The sequence below is a fragment of the Apodemus sylvaticus genome, chromosome 2 (assembly GCF_947179515.1).
Source record: "Apodemus sylvaticus chromosome 2, mApoSyl1.1, whole genome shotgun sequence".
In the NCBI taxonomy this organism is placed as follows: domain Eukaryota; kingdom Metazoa; phylum Chordata; class Mammalia; order Rodentia; family Muridae; genus Apodemus; species Apodemus sylvaticus.
This window is the reverse complement of record NC_067473.1, coordinates 161,987,340-162,006,231: the sequence shown is the minus strand read 5'-3', so window position 1 is coordinate 162,006,231 and position 18,892 is coordinate 161,987,340. Positions and strand designations below refer to the sequence as shown.

At 45.3% G+C, this 18,892-nt stretch overlaps 1 pseudogene; it reads right to left on the bottom strand.

Moving 5' to 3' along the window:
• Positions 1-6,955: 6,955 nt before the first annotated feature.
• Positions 6,956-7,322, bottom strand: LOC127677668 (60S ribosomal protein L32-like; annotated as a pseudogene).
• Between the last annotated feature and the right edge of the window lie 11,570 nt (positions 7,323-18,892).

The window sequence follows — 18,892 nt, the reverse complement described above, 5'->3', positions numbered from 1 at the left end:
GCACACATTCTTTGTTTGTTAGTGGGTCTTTCCCTAGCCCAGCGACCTGCTACAGAGCACAGAGTTTGCAGAAAAAATTAACCACTTTATAACACCAGTAAGACTTGAAGCTAGAATCAAACGAGAAGACCCGAGAGATGCTGTAAATCTCAGAGTCTGCAGTAGGCACTGTGACAGAATTTCTGTCTCAGACCAGCCTCAGACATCAATGAAATCATTGTTAGATACAGCATGACAGCTGAGACAGGGATTTGGTGAAAAGGCAGTGGCCTCACATCCCTCCCTCCAGGCTACTTGGTTTTCTTTTCTTTTTTTTTAAAAAATGTGTCTCAGGGCACGGATGATAGTTTGGTTAGTAAAGTGCTTGCTGTGCATGCCTGAAGACCTGAGTTCGAGCCATAGAACCTACATAAGAGAGCTAGTCATATGATATTTGCTTTTCATACCAAGTTATGGAGACAAAAGCAGGCTGGTGTCTATAGTTTTCTGGTCATTCAACTTAGATTAACCAGGCCAGTGAGGGCCAGCCAGGCCTCTAAAACAAGGTAGATGGCACATGAAACACAAGAATTGGAGTTTACCTCTGACCTACACACACACACACACACACACACAGAGAGAGAGAGAGAGAGAGAGAGAGAGAGAGAGAGAGAGAGAGAGAGAGACAGAGAGAGAGAGACAGAGACAGAGACAGAGACAGAGACAGAGAGAAAGACAGACAGACAGAGACAGAGAGAGATCAAATGAGAAAGATGGGCTGTGTTCCCCCAGCTGCTCAGCTGTCTGGAAAGGGTTGAGGGGTGTCAGCATAAACTTCCCCCGGGGAAGCCAGAGTCTGAACATGAATCTGAAATGCAGTTCTAGTTATATGTCAAAAGAAACACCCAAGATTTGCTAGAGCCTTGTAGTCTGTTTAGAAGACTATAAAGATGACTCACCTTTGAAAACCATCTAACGACAGCAATCACAGGTCCTCAGAATGAATGTTTTGTAACATGCCATCATTGGTATTTTAAAATGAGAAATCAAGGATGTTCTAGGTGATTTTTTTATGGATACTCAGAGTTGAAAGGGTAAAGGATAACCCACTTTAGCCCCCTCCCACTGCCCCAGGCTGCCCTACTTTTCTGCTGTGGCTTTTGCAGAGTGCTGGGATGCCTGCTGTCCAGCTCTTCCTGAAGTCTGTCCTTTGGAAGGCTGAGATGTGGGTAGATGCTGCAATATTTCCTCCGGGTCACTGAGCAGGCATCTTTATTGGAAAAAGTTAGAGACAGCTTTAACAACTCAGGGATGAGACCTAAATGTGGTTAATCTTCAACTCCCTCTTTTCAGCCCCTCTACCCCAATTCTTTTTCAGTCCCTCCTTAGGAAACCCTCTTCCTGGTATCTGTAGGAGTTCTAGCTTCCTAAAGTGCCGAATATGAAATATGGATAAAAACAGAACAATGGAGGCAGGAACTCAGATTGAAGGCCAGCTTGCCAGGTGGTTTTGTGAGCAACTGAGTCAGGGAAAACTAAGCATGTTCTAGGGCCTGCTGGACAGGGGGTGGCAGGTCTGCTGTGAACGTGGACATGGGGTGGCAGGTCTGCTGTGAGTATGGACAGGGGGTGGCAGATCTGCTGTGAGCATGGACAGGGGGTGGCAGATCTGCTGTGAGCGCAGGCCTGGGTTTCCATCACCAGGCCCATACATGGAGTAGTATAGAGTCTGTAGAGGTCCCCTCCTTTACATTTTGAAGGCTGGGGAAGCCCTGATCAAGATGCCATGGGGTCCAGTGTCTGGTGAGAGCCCACTTCCTAGTTCATAGATGGGTGCTTCCTATTGTGTCCTCATGTGGTGGAAGGGGCAGGTGAGACCCATGCTCTCTTTATATAAGGGCTCTACTTCTGTCATTTAGATCTCATATACTGTCTAAAGACACCATCTCCAAGGGCTGTTACACTGAACAGTGGGTTTTATTGTGAATTTAGGGTGACAGGATTGACATTTTCTCTGTTTTATCTATGTTCATCATGAACCCAAGTGGGAAATTGGTATATCATGTTATTTCGTGGAGGGTATGGAGAGGCACATAGCTGATTTTCCCAGAAAGTCAGATCCTGTCAGGCCTCAAATCATCTATCTTACTGTCATACTTTGGGAGGCGTCTTTTTGATGACCATTTCCTCAAAGGAAACTCAACATGATTGTGTTCATTTTCTCAGTTCCAGAGTGACCATAAGCATTATGGCCAACTATGCATATGTTCATCTAATGATTCTAGAGGAGAGTTTTAGAAGAATCAATTAGTGATGGAGTCAGTAACCTGGATTGCACTTGGGTGCAGGATGTCCAGAAAGTGAAGGTAGGTACATGGGCCATTTGTTTGTGATCTTCTGCTGCATAGCTTTCCACCAGAGCTGAGAAAGACACTCTTATCTCACTGTGCCTGTTTGGATGATGTTCAGCCCAGGTCGCCATGCATCAGTGTGAATGTTTTCTCCAGGTATCAGACACAAGGGCAGGGCTGTGGATGAGAAACTCCCCAAACTAGTGTCCCTGCTCACCCGATTCTGTCTCCACTATGTGCCCTTGAAGTCAGCATGGGTGGGTGTCACAAGCTGGTTGACAGAGGGGCTGCACACTCAGCTCCCAAGAAACCTCTCATGGGCTCTGAACAGCTAAGAGGGAGGTCGTTTCAGACCTAAGAAGAACAATATCTGTTGAACCATGCAGAAGGATTGTTGTAGAGTTCTCTTTCCCTTTCCTTTCAAAGATCAGGCTGAGCCCGAAAGGAGGAAGAAAAACTTATTGGTTAGGATTGAGGTTGACACCCTGGAACAAATTAAAAATTTGTTCCCTGCACTCCAGTGCTAGAGACAAGAAGCAGCCTGCCTCTGGGGAAAGTGGCCTGTCCCAAGCTTTTTAATAACTCTGTAACTGCTTATAGCCCTTAATTGTGTCTTTTACAAACACACATACGGAAAAAAAAACCCACCATTCATTCAAGGAAGAGTTATGTTCCTCCTCCTTGGGGGCTTGGCTAGGGCTAATGATTGTTACCCTTTATCACTATGGGATCTTGTCTAGGCAGGAATAAGGGGAAGGAAGAAAGCCATGCTACTGCATCAAGTTCTCTAGTCCCCAGTGTCTGGGGCTGATGGCCCTTGTTGCGATGGGGTTCTAGGTCTCCCACTGGGAGAGTTCAGGCAGACTCAATCATCCTAGTGCTCAGAAATGTCCAGGGTTGGGCTCTGTTCCTCATGTCATATAAAATGGGGAAAGCCATAGACTCTATATAGCTGAGCTCTCTTCCTGGTCCTTCATCTGAGCCTCACCCTCTGGCCCTCACACAGAAGGGTTCAGCTCTCTCCCTGGTTCTTTGGAGGAGTCAAAAATCTCAAGATCTGGAAGTGTATTCGTAGGTGTAGACAGGAATCCAAGGCTGGCTGCTGCCTGCCTGGCTGGGTACCCTTGACTGAAAGGTGACACTGTTCCTGGCCACTTGGATAGAAAAATCTATTGCCCCCTCTCGGTCCCTGCACATTTTCTTCCTTTACAAAAGATAAAGTCACCCCTTATGAATGGCATTTTGTTCCCCTGCCCAGTATCCTGGCTAGTTTCATCCACAGTCCTTGGAACTGTCCAGTGGCTTCTGCCTTGTGTAACAGCTTTCTTACTCATGAAGCCAAAGCGCCAGGCAGTTGGGCTGGTGGATCCTGGTGCTTTTATTTGCCTCATGATCTTATGGAGGGGAGCACACAGATACTGTGTTCATATTCAAGCCTTTAACTTGTCCATCTGCATTTCCTGTCACCCTTACTCTGGACAGAAATGTCTGTCACTTTGCCTGAGGAACACACCCAGACAACAAAATCTAGCCACCCTGCTTTTCAGCCCCTCCTCGGACATGCCCTCCACTGAAAAGCTTGACCTTACGCGGCTGGGAAGGCTGTTACTTTCCTCTTCAGCTCACTGGATGCTGCTGCTCATGTGAACTGCGTGAACTTGCTCCTTTCTTTTACCATCTCATGAACTCTGTGAGGATCACAGCCCGGAACGGTCTCTTTAGCATCAGCATTTGTGCCCTTGGTGGGAGGGCCCAGACACCATGAGTATTTGCAGGAACAATAAAGCAGAGGCAGATTTGGAGGTCACAGGATCATATGTTGCCATTGTTAATGGAAATAATTTAAGATATTATTATAGAGTAGCCACCACAACCAGGAGATCAAAGCTTAAGTATCCTCAGCACTGGGTCACTTCACTGAGTGGGGATTGTGGAAGTCACCCATACAGGATACTTCCCTATGACACTCTACCCTATAACACAAAGACAGTAGCCTAGGGAGTAGTCATGAAGTCCAGAGGAGATGGGGAGAAGGCGCAAGATAAAGAGGAAATAGAGGGCTGGGGAGATGGCTCAGCGGATGAGGTGCTTGCTGTGCAAGGATGAGGGCCTGAGTTAGAATCCCAAACACCCGTGTAAAATCTGGGTGTGGGAACGCACACCTGTCTCCCTAGTGCTGGAAGGAGAAGACTGGAGAACCTGTGTCCAGCCAGTCTATCCAAAAGAGTGAGCCCCAGGTTCACTGAGAGATCCTATTTATAATAACATTAAATAATAATGATATAATAATATAAAGGAAGATATCTGTGGTCTCCACATGTGCACATGCATACTAGGACACACACACACACATACACACACACACACACACACACAAAGAGGAAATAGAGCACAGAGGTAGAAATCCTAATCAAATGTCCTCCCTGCATAGATCTTTCCCTCTTCGCCCAGAGAGTGGGCTCAGGGGCTTCATCAGAGCTTATACATTACACCCCCTATTTGGCAACTCTTCCCACCCCCGCCCCTGCCCTGCAGCCCCTTCCCCTGCCCACCCTTCTTCTTCCCTCGCTGCCTCCAAAATCAATTTTCAGCAAGAGCAGCAGGTTCTGAGCCATCTGGGGTTGCTGGCAGCATCGCCAGCCCGTAAGCAGCTCAGTCTGTTTGCCGTAAACCAGCCCCCGAGTTTCACTGCCATCCACAGCCTGCCCTCTCCCTCCTTCCCCCACTGCAAGTGGGAGAAGGAAGGCTTGGTGCTGGACCAGAGGGGTCTTCTCTTGAGGAGTCACCCAGTCCCAAAGTGTGTCCCTTGCGTGGGTAGCAGGGTCAGGCTTTACTGGCCCCAGGCAGCCAGACAGCAGTCACAGGCCACTTCCCCACCTGTGGGGAAGGACGGATGCGTTAATTAGCAGGCAGAGCACCATGTAGGGGAGGCTGGAGCAGTGCCACAGTCACAGAGAGCCACTCCTCACCTCTGCGCAGGCTCCATATTGGTGGCAGCTCCTTTCCTCTTGCCTGAAGGTAAGGAAGGAGGTTGGAAGACCTCCCTATGCCTGTGTGTCACAGAACCTCTGCAGATTTACAGAGGAAGGAGTTGATCTGAGGAACAGCTGGTGAGGTGAGCTCTGGATGTGGGGACAGCAGCCTATGAGTTTGTGTTAGGCTGAGCATCCGGGCCATACAACCCTTGCGCATGCGCACTCAGAGCATGTCTTCCATCACCAGCTTTTTCTCCAAGTAGTTCTTAGTCTTCTATTTAGGAGAGCATTTTAGATGACGTCATCAGCATAAAGACCCACCATGGTGTCTTTTCATCTTCTCTGACACCCCCTCCAAGCCCCATTGTTCACAGTATCCTTGACTGTAGTCTATAGCCAGCTTTTCTTTCAGTCACCCATTAATAGAGTTTATTCTCAGATTAGCGTGACCCCAGGTGAACAGGGAGGCATTGGGAATATGACCTTTCCTTCTAGAACATTTCTTGAGGGCCTAGGTGTGTCAAGACCTTATCCCTGTCACTGCTCTAAGTTGCTGTCATTCTTTGCCAATGCACTCAAGCATACTGGGAGGGGAAGGGGTGGCATGAATAAACTGGAAACCAGGAGTTGGACACAACTCAACTGGTCAAGATGCCCAGAACAAGTGACTGTTCAATGGTCAACCATAACTTATATCACCTGCTCCTTAGAGTGGCCCACAGAAGAGGGTCAAGAAAGAGTGTAAGAGCTGAGGTTGTGGGGTGTGTATGTGTGAGTGTGAGTGTGTATGCGTGTGCACGCACGCACGTACGTGCTGTGAAACAGTGTCTTCTAAATATGACGCAGGCACTGCACTCACTCAGGAACTCACCTCAGCTGTTGTCACCTGCAGAAGACCTACAGCAGACTGTAACCTGTCAATATTTCATCCTGCATCAGGGAGGAGCTAGTAAGGCCTCCCCATCTGTCACTGGCAGACAATGAGGAGGTGTCATTTTTTTCAGTGGCATTGCTACTGGTATCTATATTATAGTAAGTAGCCCTCCACTCATGCCCTTTCAAGGATCCTTCACTGGGTGGGTCAGAAAAGAAATTGTCAAAGAAGAAGAGGGCTTATTGAGGGGAAGAATTTTAGTGGGGTAGAGAAGAGGGGAGACGAGGGTAATGGGAAACCAATTGTGGTGTGTGTGTGTGTGTGTGTGTGAGAGAGAGAGAGAGAGAGAGAGAGAGAGAGAGAGAGAGAGAGAGAGAATGGAAGAAAGAAGAAAGAAAGAAAGAAAAAAAGAAAGAAAGAAAGAAAGAAAGAAAGAAAGAAAGAAAGAAAGAAAGAAAGAAAGAAAGAAAGAAAGAAAGAATTACAAAATGAAGGGATGGCCTGTGGAGAGTGGGCAGTGACACACCAAAAAGTAAAAATCGTCACATCTCCATCCTGTCCTAGAACTCTTGGACATAAGAACTGGTGTTTGCCCCTCACAGATTTTTCTATGTGCAGCATACAAGGAACTGTCAACAGAAGGGTGAACCGAGAGAGGCATTAAAGTCTGGGTTAGCTCACAAGACAGTGGAGAGGTTAGGGTGAGACTAACCCTCATCTTTTTCTTCTTCAGCTTTTGTGGTTTTATTTAAACATAAAACATGCACACAAGCCATCTATTCATTTTCTTTGCTGTGTAGCCTGGCGTTGGGATTGGTGGCTCTGATGGCTGGCTGTGCTGCTCTTCCTACGATGGATGGCTTTTTGGTTCTTGGGGGAAACACCGTGAGCAGTCTCAGCACAGTAAGGTTTGTTGCACATCAGCAGCACTTCCAGATCCTTGACATTGTGGACTGGAAACTTCCAGAAGCTTCTAGGCATCAGGATCTGACCCTCGAATCTTCTCCACACCCTGTTGTCAATGCCTCTGGGTTTCCGCCAGTTTCTCTTAGTTTTGCCATGTTGGTCTGCCTGGTGCCTGATGAACTTCTTGGTCCTCTTTTTGATGATCTTAGACTTCACCAGAGGCCAGAGGGCATCCATGATGTCGCAGAACAGATGGCAGCCCAACCTTTCAGCTTTTATACCTTCATAATTTGTGTTATTTGATCTTGTTCTCCATATCGATCTTTGCAATGCTGTTTTATTTGGACCGTGTTTATATGTTCATGTGACATGGGATAAGACTGATGATGTCTAATGAGAGGTCCTATTTGTCTGCACACATTGTAACTAATATAGTCCTAATTGTGCCCTCACATTGGAACTAATACAGTCTTCCAGGGAAACAGGTCAGATGAAGCTTTCCAAGCTCAACTGGTAAAAGGTCATAAGAGAATACTCAGAAGAATGCATTCTCAGAGCCTGATCTTTCTGCTTTTTTCCCAAATGCCCAGCTGAAGGGCCATGGGAATTTGACTGGCCAGCACTGCCACAGTAACTCCTGTTATTAGGGGTTTGCAAGATGTGTTCTCACAAGAACCTTTTACATTATAGTCTATTTCCCAGGATTCATCCCAAGTTGGATGACAGATCTAAACTCCTCCTTTGCTGTGGTTTTGGTGGCTTTGGTGAAGTGACCAAACTATACAGGCATGACAACTGTCTCTCTGCTTCAGCAGGCTGTGTCAGGACAGTAGAGGGGCTCCTTATTGCTCTACTCCACTCAGGGCAATGTAAGAAGGTCACATGTCTGAGGTTCTGTATTCCAGTCCATGGATTCCCTGGGCCCAGTCCCACACTAAGCCTCTAAGAACAAGGCAGATAGGGCTGCAGGACCAGGCAACATGGCTGCCTTGCCTCGATAGGCCAGCTCTTGTGAGACCAGGACAAATACTCTGAGGAGATGGTTAGGACATGGGCAGGACTCTTCTTCCCAGGGATGGAGGGAGAGAAGGCACAGGCTCCTTCAACCACCCAAGCTCAACAGCCGATTCCTCTGTAGAAAAGAGAATCTACAAGAAGCCATTGCTTAATTAAGAAAGAATTGAAAGCAATTCCAAGAAGCCATCTTCTGTAAAGAAGAATATATAGTCCATAAAAAGTACTTCTGAAGGGCATAAGTTTTCCTACTCCTTCTTCATCGTTCCACTGTGAATATTATGTGTCCCTCAAAGCGCCATGTGGTGCAAGTCTGCTCCCCAGTGTAGTGCTGTTGTAAAATGGCATAACCTTAAGAAAGTGGAGGCTATTGGGAGTTATTTAGATCGCTGAGGGGATGGTGAGAGTCACTGCGTTCCCCCTCCATTCTCTCTCTCTCCCATGGGGAAATTGTGACTTGCCACATGCTCCTGGCATGAAGCAATTGTTTCAGTGCTCATCTATTTATCACAGTAAGGGAAGGCTTACTAACACACTCTCCTCCTCATTGAAAAATAAGGGTGGGCCCTCCATGGAAAGGAACCTACTTCAGTGATGGGGTTCATTTTAAAAGAGGCTTGGGCTCAAATCAAGGCATGGTTTATACTTTGGGAACTTGAGAAAGAGGATCAGACTTTCCATCAAATCGTTCTGTGGTGCTGCTGGAAGATTACCTTTATTTATTAAAGTACCCCATACACTAGCTTCATCTCCCTGGCTTCAGAATGACTTCCTTAAGATAAGTAGCCTCTCAAACTCCTGTGTCACCCACCTCACCAGCATACAGGGTGTATAGACAGCTCTACATGGACATGTGGGGAGCCTCTTAAACTCATGTCTGCCCTCTAGTTCTTTGTTAACTTGCTGGGAGGTACAGAGCTCTCTTGGATCTCTTTCTGATATGGGATTCTATTCTTCTCTGGAGGAAGGACAAGTCAGCCAAAGAAAAGGAGCGTTGCCCTGGTAATCCTATGAGCACTGTGATTTTTGTTTGTTTGTTTGTTTGCTTGCTTGCATGTTTTTTGAAACAGGCTCTAATTTTGCAGCCCAGGTTGGCCATAAATACACTGTGTTTCCCAGGATGGTCTCAGACTTAGGGCAGTCCCCTCTCCTTAGCCTCTTGAGTGCTGTGATTGTAAGCATAAGTCACCATGCCCAGGTTGAGCCATTTGAATTCTTACAGCAACAACCACAGGTATGATGGTCTGTGCCTCAGTTTCCTTACTTGTAAATAGAATTGAGGTGTCTGCATTCTGCACTTCAGAGGGCTTCCTGAAGTACTATTCAAATAGTGGGTAAGAATAAAGAAATTTCTGTATGCCACAGAGCTCGGCTCATAGAACAGTAGCCACGCACTCTAAGGAATGGGTCCAACAGAGTTTGTATGCGGAGGATCCCACAAAGTTAAGGAACTGCACTCACCAGTTATAAAAGGTAACAGTGTCAGATGGTATGACGTGGGAACGGGCAAGAAACACTCTCCATGTAAACAATGCAAGATTTAGACTCCTTGGCTGCTAATTACACGAAGAGACCAAGACACTTGTAAACCCATCTGCTATGCTGAGGATAATTCCATACGGTAGAAATCTGACTCTAGCTCTTACAGAGTGGGTTAAGTAGATGCAGGAGGGCTGGGGCGGGGACAGCTCACTGGGAGCATTCTTTACCAGTTCCCAAGCACTTCTGCAAGCATTATTTCTACTTAATGTTCATGCCAGGGTGAAGTGGGTATTAGGTTCATATCCCTCAAATAAACAAATAAACCATTAGATTATGTCCCAGATTATACAATTAATAAACAACTACAACCAGTACAATTGTTTATGTCCCAAATTCAGTCCTCCTATTCATCCATACTTGAGAGAAATCCTATCCTGGGCACTTCACTGCACTGGATCTACTGGAGAGAGAAACCAGCCCTCTTAGCTTATTGGTAAAGATGCAATTTGCAGGTCCTGTTGTATGTAGCAATAAGCTTTGCTGCCTGCACACCAACTTGAAAGATTTTGAATATGAGAGTTCATCATCCCATTTATTGCAACATGGACTGAAAGATGCCTGAATTAGTGCATTAATTTGTTTTTGCCTCTGATCCTGCAGCAGTAGGACCAAGGACCAGCTAAACAAGGGGTACAGATATGCTCTGACCTTAATTGAAGTTGTCTAGAGGAATCTCAAGTCCTCTGTGAGAAAGCAGTATGTGTTCTTCAATGTGGATATTGATTCATAGCAATCTCACTGTCTAAAATGACTTATCAGGACATTGACTGCCACCATTAGATTATGTCTACTTGCTGTGGATGAATTTAAGGATAGGCCTTACCCAAGCCACAGGAAGGGTGTCTGTGTTCTGTGGAACATGGAGGAATAAGTTGGTGTTCAGACAAACACCCCCCCACACACATACACACAAAACAACAACAACAACAAACCCCAAACACCCCCCCCAGACAGGTCATTAATTCAATTGGAATCAAGATGGATTTAGGAAAAAAAATCTATGCCCCTGCCCCAAACACACCTAAAGGACATTTATCAATTTATTTGCCAGCCATGGAGGTAAATACTTTTATGTCTCTGAGATGTTTGTCCCCAGCTAAGGAGTTTCTATCTCTGGATGCTGTCTGTTGAATCATGTATACTCTCTGGCCTGGATCACAAGTCTTTTGATCCCCAAATATCTGAACAATGGCAGTAAGCCAACATGTCCACTGAGTAATGAACAGGATTGTAGCGACTAATCACATTCTGAGCCACTATTTTTAATTGGCTATTTTAATTAGTGAGAGAGATCAGGTGTAAAAGCTAAGAAAATATCCCTTTCAGAAACAATTGTTGGAACCATCGATCCACAAAGGTGCATGTGTTTTCAGTTCAAGGCTAGACACAGTGTGAGGCACAAAAGTCATATAAAATATAGGTTTTGCCTGAAGGCATTTATGGCAAACCTGTGAAGGTTACTACTCACATGACATCTACAGAGGAATAGCACTAATTAGATTTCCCTTTTCCCCCCTGTCAATCCAATACTTGTCCATTAAAGTGAGATTCCATCTTATGATAATTCTATCATAGGGTTAATTTACTTATTCTTCTGCTGAGTCTACTATGCTCATCCTGTCTAGGATCCTCCTTAGTTTGGTGATGGATGAGTTTGATTGGCCTTTGCACACAGTGGGAAGAATGCTACCCCTTACGTTCATGGCAAAAAAATATGGCTGAAGGTCAGTTCCTAAAGCACAGGTTATCAGCTTCTTGATTCTGAAAGGAACACCTGGTTGCTTGGAAGTATCGGGTGATCTCGGAGGAAAAATACAGAATGGAAAGGATTGGTTTCAGGGGACAATTGACACAGAAGATCAAAGAGCCTGGGAGGCACCAGCATGCTTGAGAGTAGGCCAACCTCTGTGACATATACCTGGTATCATTTTCTAGTGGAGATTCCTGATTAGCGGAAGGAGTCACAAAACACTTGGGAAAAATAGCCTAGGATGCACTGTTTCTTTCTTTCTATACAACTTTTTGAACTAGAAACTTACAATTTGCTGTCTGGAAGGTGTGCCTCAAATCTATTCTTTTTTTGTTTGTTTGCTTGTTTGTTTGTTTTTGGATGGACAAACTGGCTGATGTCTGCCACATGACAGTTCATTTTGCAGATAACTTGCATGCTTCCTTTCCCCCTTTATTTATTTTTTTTCCAGGAAAGCCTATTCCTTAGAGATGAGACTGATCAAGTTTCAAGGAAGTCCAATCGACTCTTGATTCCAACGTTGGATAATAGCCTGGTTAAACTTTCATGCTAGGCTGTACTGTATTCAATCCAGTGGCCCATATATTTATAGGGCTACTTCTCTGCAAAGAGATAGGCAAGCACCCTGAAAGAAATCCCTATGAATAATGCACATGGTTGATGCTTAGGGACATGTATCTCATGGTAGAAAACGGGGTTGTGCAATGAGTAATACAAGGTCAGATTGTGCTAAATGCTAAATGGGCAGCTCAAAGGGCTGTGCTGTTTCGAACTAGGAGAGACCATTTAGGCAAGACAATGAGTTGACTTGGGAATCTGTCAAAGAAGGCAACTTCCATAGATCTTGGACAATTTGTATAATTTTACCAAATAGAGATGGGCTTGGTGGCTTTTCAGGAGGTTGTGTAGATACAGGAGATGCACTTCCATGGGGAAACTGGACTAAACTATTGAGTAAAAGAAAAGAGAAGAATGAAAGATGGGATTGGAGGGTCAGGTGGGCCTAGGGGCAGATTCTGAATATCAGGTTGAAGCTCTGCTATGAGAAGGTTTGAGAAGCAGGGATACAAAGAATGTTAAGTCTTGACAGAATACTCTGAAAGGAAGCATTAAGTGATAGCAGAGAGGGATGAATAGACGACTACTGCAGTGTCAACAAGAGATAGTCCATGGCCCCTGCACCAGTGTGGCAGCCATCGTTGAGGAAGAAGATATTGTTGATAGGCAGCATGGCAGAAAGTCAGCTGCACAGCAGTCCCTGGGTTTGATGACCCCAAGACAGTGCTTAGATGAGCAAAACTGAACAGACCAGACAGTGCTATTCTATTGCTGATTTTCTGCCTCCGTGACTTTGATGATAAAATGCCATCAAATGCCAACCTGAAGGAAGTCCTACTCTCCCCTCAGAGTCACCTGGTTCCTGAAGCCACCCTGCCTGTTTTTGCCAGGTTGCAATCAAGGGAGTCTTTGTTTCTAACACACTGGGAGACAGAAATGCAGTTAGAGAATAGACTTCAGAGAGGAAAGCTTGATGGATAAACAGTAGATAGAAAGAAAAGGAGAATAGCTAGAAACAAACAGAAGAGGGTTGCCAAATGAAAAAATGATCCCATTAGTAAAAATAGAAATGTGGGGCCTTTACATCTTTGTCTTTGGCCTTGTAGGAATATGGACACAATCTACCACTGCCAAGGAATCTGCTCATGCCAGCCAGCTCTCTCTGTTGGATAACTTCCAAACGATGGATGCACATGACAAGACTCCCACATAGAGGGTTTGCGTGTTGTATGCATGTGTGCATGTGCATTGCATGCATGTGTGTCTACATGAAATTATTGGCAGTTAATTGTAATTTTCCCTACCATTGCTGATTGCATAGAACTCTCAAGATCATGTGGGAGGCCCACCAGATGTTCACAGCCCCTACTACCCATAAGGAGATTAAACTACTCTGAGAAAATGATGCAGTGGCCTGCCTATCTCCACCATTCATCCAGCATAACTTCTTCTAATATATATTAGAAGGTTTCTCTGTATAGCCCTGGCTGTCCTGGAACTCACTCTGTAGACCAGGCTGGCCTTGAACTCAGAAATCTGCCTGCCTCTGCCTCCCAGACTGCTGGGATTACAGGCGTGCACCACCATCGCCCGGCTATCTTCTTCTTTAAAAATGTATCTCAGTGTCTAATGCCAGTGTTCTAAGGGTCTTGCATCATTGATTTAAAAAAAAAGATGCTTGAGCCGGGAAAAATTTCAGTAAATAAAGCACTTGCCATACAAGCATGGGGAGCCAGATACACACAAAGTTAGGATTTAAAGAGGCAAACCATAAAGGTCGCTGTCTCCAGATAGAAGGTGAGGAGCTGCACCTAAGGTTGTTTCCGTACCTGCACATACATACATGCACAGTTGGAGGAAAGGGAGAGAGAGGGGGAGAGAGAAAGAGAGAGAGAGAGAGAGAGAGAGAGAGAGAGAGAGAGAGAGAGAGAGAGAGAGAGAGAGAGAGAGAGAGAGAGGAGACAGAGTCAAATATGGAATGGATTCGTGATATTGGCATCAGGTCTTGCTTGTGGTAAAGCCTGACAACTAGTCTGATAGGAAGCGTCTCCATATTGTATCTACATCACCTAGTAGATGCACCATAGGCTACTTTGGCTGAGGAAGACCTGAGGATTATGAAGCACTTTTCCAGAAGGCAGGCATCAAGTGCCTTAGACCATTGACTGTATTTTATTAGTCAGAAATAGGTGAGTTGAGACTGCATCTTAATTTATACAAGTCATACTGGGTAATAAGAAAGAGCTCCTGATCCTTGAGGATACAAACCTTTTGCTTAACTTTACCCAGCAGTCAAATAACAGCCACATGACCTTGGTGTGGCACTCCCTGATGTTACCTGCTGCGACCTTCAGAGTCCCAGAATTCATTTCTCCACTGGGTTCAGTTATGAGAGTAAGGTGGCCATATTATTAAAACCATTGATGGAAGGAAAATGTTGGCATCCCCTGGGCAGAGATGAAGCAAATCGTCACTATGGGGTCTGTGCACTTGACTTGGGTGCTGGGCGAGGGGAACAGAGAGAGGACCCTGGGAGGTGTGGAATGCAGGGGCAGCTGAATCATTGCCTCATTGTGTCCCAGATTCCACATGGCCTCCTTAGCTTTCAGAAGGCCCGTGTGACCTCACTGGATTCCAGGCTCTGTATAGGCTCAGCACCAGTGTCTACTCCTGTAAATAATTGAAAGGAATATAATAGGTTGAGAATTACTGTGACCTCCCCCCACTCTGCCTTTCATAAAATCTTTTTATATCAGAGGGGTCTGGCCCCAGCCACTCCTAGCTCTATAATTAGTTCTGGGAGCTGTGAGGACCATGACTTAGCTAATGACATTTCATGGTTCAATTTTTGGGGGGGTTCCTCGGGCCTTTTAATCTTTCTTGGAACAAAGATCCAGGGTTCCAGGTGACTGGGTAATTTGCACTAATAACATGTTGGTCTGTCAGTAGGTTCCTAAACTTCACAAATGAACAAGGGGGCCCCCAAGGCTGGTCTGCCCATTAGAGGGCCCTTCTCTGCCTTTTAGCTCCCAAGCAGATGAACAGTTGAAGACCCCATTAGTCACTACTGGCAGTTTTTGTTACTGTCCCCATACTGACTTTACCTCAGCTATCATTCTGACACCCTCGTTTCTGAAAGCAGAGAGAGCAGCAGGGTTTCAGAGGTGCACTAGACAGCGGCAAACTTGAGATCCTTCCATGCTTCAGGGTACTGAACTACATCAGAGCACACAACAGACAGTCTTATCCTTGGAAACTGAGACTTGAAGGATGAAGTGCCCTTCAAGCCCCTCTCCTCCCTGTCTACCTCTGGGGTTTACTCAAAGCTCTTTAGCTGGTTCCCGCTTACCTTCAGGTCTCTGTGACCAAATATGTGACAGAAATGACTGAAGTGCAGGTGGGCAGGTCTCACTTGGCTCACTGTTTCCTGGAGTACAGTCGATCGTGGTGACAGGGGGAGACAGCCATGATGGAGTGGCTCCTCGGAAAAGGGATGCAGGAGCTTCACATGACAACCAGACGAGAAAGCTGACTAGAGCCAACAGTGGAGACCACATGGTTTCCAAAGTTCTGGAATGTTCTACAGTCTCTTGAGACACACCACCCACTGGAGATCAAATGTTCAAATTCAGGAGCCTGTTGGGCCCATTTTAGACTCAAATCATAAGAGCCACCAACATAATCCTTGTCTTCCTGCTTTCAAACTTGCCTTTCCCTCTACACACCGCTCTACCCTCTCTGCCTCACTAAACTGTGTTTTTCCAAGACTCATGCTTCACTAACTCATACTTCACTCAACTGTTCTCTCCTAAGACTTTGTCCTCTTTGAAGTCTTGGTGAGTTAGCCCCTTCATGACGAAGCCGACATTCCTACTTCTTGCCTGGTTATCGCCCTTCTGCTAAGCTTGTTGACAGAAGTAATCAGATTTCTCCAGAAATGCTGAGCTCTTGGGAATGAACTAGACCATTGCACCTTCATCTTAGCATTATTATAGCCCTGAGGGTTCAGGCACTTGGTGATAATATTAGTCTTATGAATGAATAAACACATTAAAAATGTTTACCTGTTATGTAAAATGATAACAAAGACAGAGGAAGACAGCAAATGCAATTGCTTGGCATGCTTCAGAGAAGAAAGAGAGGGCATTATTTAAATATTATTTTGAGACTTTGAGCCTCTATTTGTTCCTATATCCTTTTTTTTAAGGGGAGGCAATTACAGCCCCAAGTGTCCACCCCTCCCTCCTCCCTTCCACGCTGGATCAGAAGGTGGGGCAAGAAGCTTACTACAAGGGTCTTAGCAAAGTGGCTGTAAAATAATACTGTCTCTGGGGCTGAGAAGACTTGCGGCCAGGGTAAGCCACATTGCACCTCGTTCTAAAGCTATTGTGCTTAGATATTAATAGCCCAGGCAGTACTGTCTGTGTAGGCAAGTGTTGCTCTTTCTGGGCTGTGTAAGCCCCCATCTCCCAGAAACAAAAGGCTCCACAAATAACCTTGGCATGTTCTAAATTCCTCTGGAGTGGGAGCCTGGAGATAATTAACATGGCAAAGAGGGTGGGGCTCAGGACAGAGGACCCTCCAGGACAGTTTCTAGCAGCCTCAAGCTTAGGATGGGGGAAGTTTGGCAGGTGTTGGTGAAGGACCTGGAAAGGCAAAGCCTCCTGGAGTTCAGAGCTTATTCTATAAGGCACCAACAACTGTGGTCCTCAAATCAATCAATCAATCAATCAATCAATCAATCAATCAGTGAACTTTTTCTATAGTCTGTTTTTGTCTGTTTGTTTCATTCTGGGTTAAAGTTCTTTCACAGTGCTTTGATGGTCAAATCAAATCTTTAGAAAAATATTTAATCCATTTAAAAACAATATATCAGTACAACAGAAAGTGACATGGTGGTAATCCTGGTGCTAGCAATGACATCTTAGGATACCACTCAGCTTGCTGCATGACAGTGGCTCATTCCTGTGGTGAACAGCTTTGAAAATCAGGAAGGAACAGGGATGGGTTGTATGGTTTGATCTCAGCTTCCTGTTACCCTTTCTTCAGGACAAATGTCAAATTTTCTTGAAGGTACCACAACTTCCACCTGAAAGACAACCTCCCTCCTCAGCCTTCCCTAGACACTAGAAATCTTCTCTTCCTGCCAGGAGCTAGTTCAAATCTGTATAAATGGGTCTCTGTTTTACATGCTATTATTTTCTTGGTGACAAACGCCCCTGGCTGGTATTTGCATCACTGGGGGTGGGTAATCTTACATGTAATATTTCCTTTCTCCATGCTTTAATTTGTGGAACTTCCTTGTAAAACTGAAACCTACCTATGACAAGGTGAGGATGTGTCCAAAAGTGGAACTCGGTGATATTGACTAGTCATGACTTCTCCAGTTCCTGCTGGGATGCATGTCATGTCTCAGATCTGATGCTGGTACATGTGGTAAACTTACCTCAGAGCAACAGAGTAGATATCTCTATTCAGAGGAACTCAAACAAACAAGCACACAAACAAGCAAACAGAGAACGGGGAGAAAACCCACTCTCAGGCAACTTCTGGTAACAGATCTCTAAGCTCCATGGATTGAGGCAGGGACTCATCCCTGGTCCCTTTTCTTTTGAAATAGTCTGTTGACTTCTTTTGGCTCTAGATAAGACTCCACACTCCAACTCAGCATTGCAGGTAGGAAGATTTACCAGGCCTGATTGCTCCAGGAGAATAGGTATCATATTAACTCCCTGGGTCTGACACAACACAGGTACCCAAGCCAGGTGGCTTTAGCCATGGAGATACAACAACTGGATGCTTGGGGTGCTGGACCACATGCTCTAGGCCCATCTCCTGGTGTGTGGAACTCTTGCTGGCTTCTAACAGTTTTGGCTTTCAATAGTTCAGCATGTTATCTCTCTGTTCATGTTTACGTGAGCCTAATTCCTCACTTCCTTTTGTGGGACATTGGTTCTAATAAATAACTCCTACCCTAATGACCTCATTTGAAGTTGATGACCTCTTGCAAATATTGTGCTGATCAACACAGTCACACCCACGTATTGCACTGATTCTTTTATTAGCATTTATTCATTATCCATAATAATGAGTTTCATTGTGAAATTTTCATGCATACTCACACCATCCTTATGATTTCTCTCCCTTTCCCATTGACCTCTCTTCCCCTTCCCAACTGCTTTCCTCTCTACTTCATATTTGGATTTTCCTCTCTGACCTGTGTGTTTCATTGACATTCTGCACAGAATTCTGGGAGAGGGCTTGGTTGCAGGAACATGGGCTCCCTAGCAGTCATTATACCACAGAAGAAAATGTTTCTCCCTCTCTAGTATCTACTAACTGCCCATAAATACTCAGGTGCTCTTTTGGGACTGGAATATAAAAGTCGGTGCATTGCAGGTATGTTATCCCCAGGATAAATGGAATTACACGGGAGGGATGGGTCAATTCCATCTACAAACAAAAGGCATCAAATCCTGGGAAGAACACAGAAGGACAAAGAGCATGGGCTCTCAGGCTGAATTCAACTGGGTCACACTGTAGGGCCCACATCTGTATCTGAGCCCCTGGGAAAGTAGGTAGAGTTCAGATTTCTCCATTCTACCCTTCCCGTGATTCTCTGAATGGGATTTCAGCATGTGTCATATAGACTCAATGATTATTTCCTGATCGCTGAAGTTTGGGAACCTTCACTGAGTCAGAGACAGTGGATCTGAAAGTAGTGGGTCAGAGTGTGTTAGGAGCATAGGTTTACAGTCTGAGTGGAATTGGGGTGTGATGAAGACAGATACCAGATTGCTGGCTTCCAGCCTCTGGTTGCATAAGAAACTGTGTTCAGGTCTGCAGTAAAACCCCAGATAGTTTCCATCACCACAATTTTCCTGGTGGCTTCAGAATGACAACTGTGTGCAATGGCTCTGACCACAGGCTTGAGTTGAGGTTG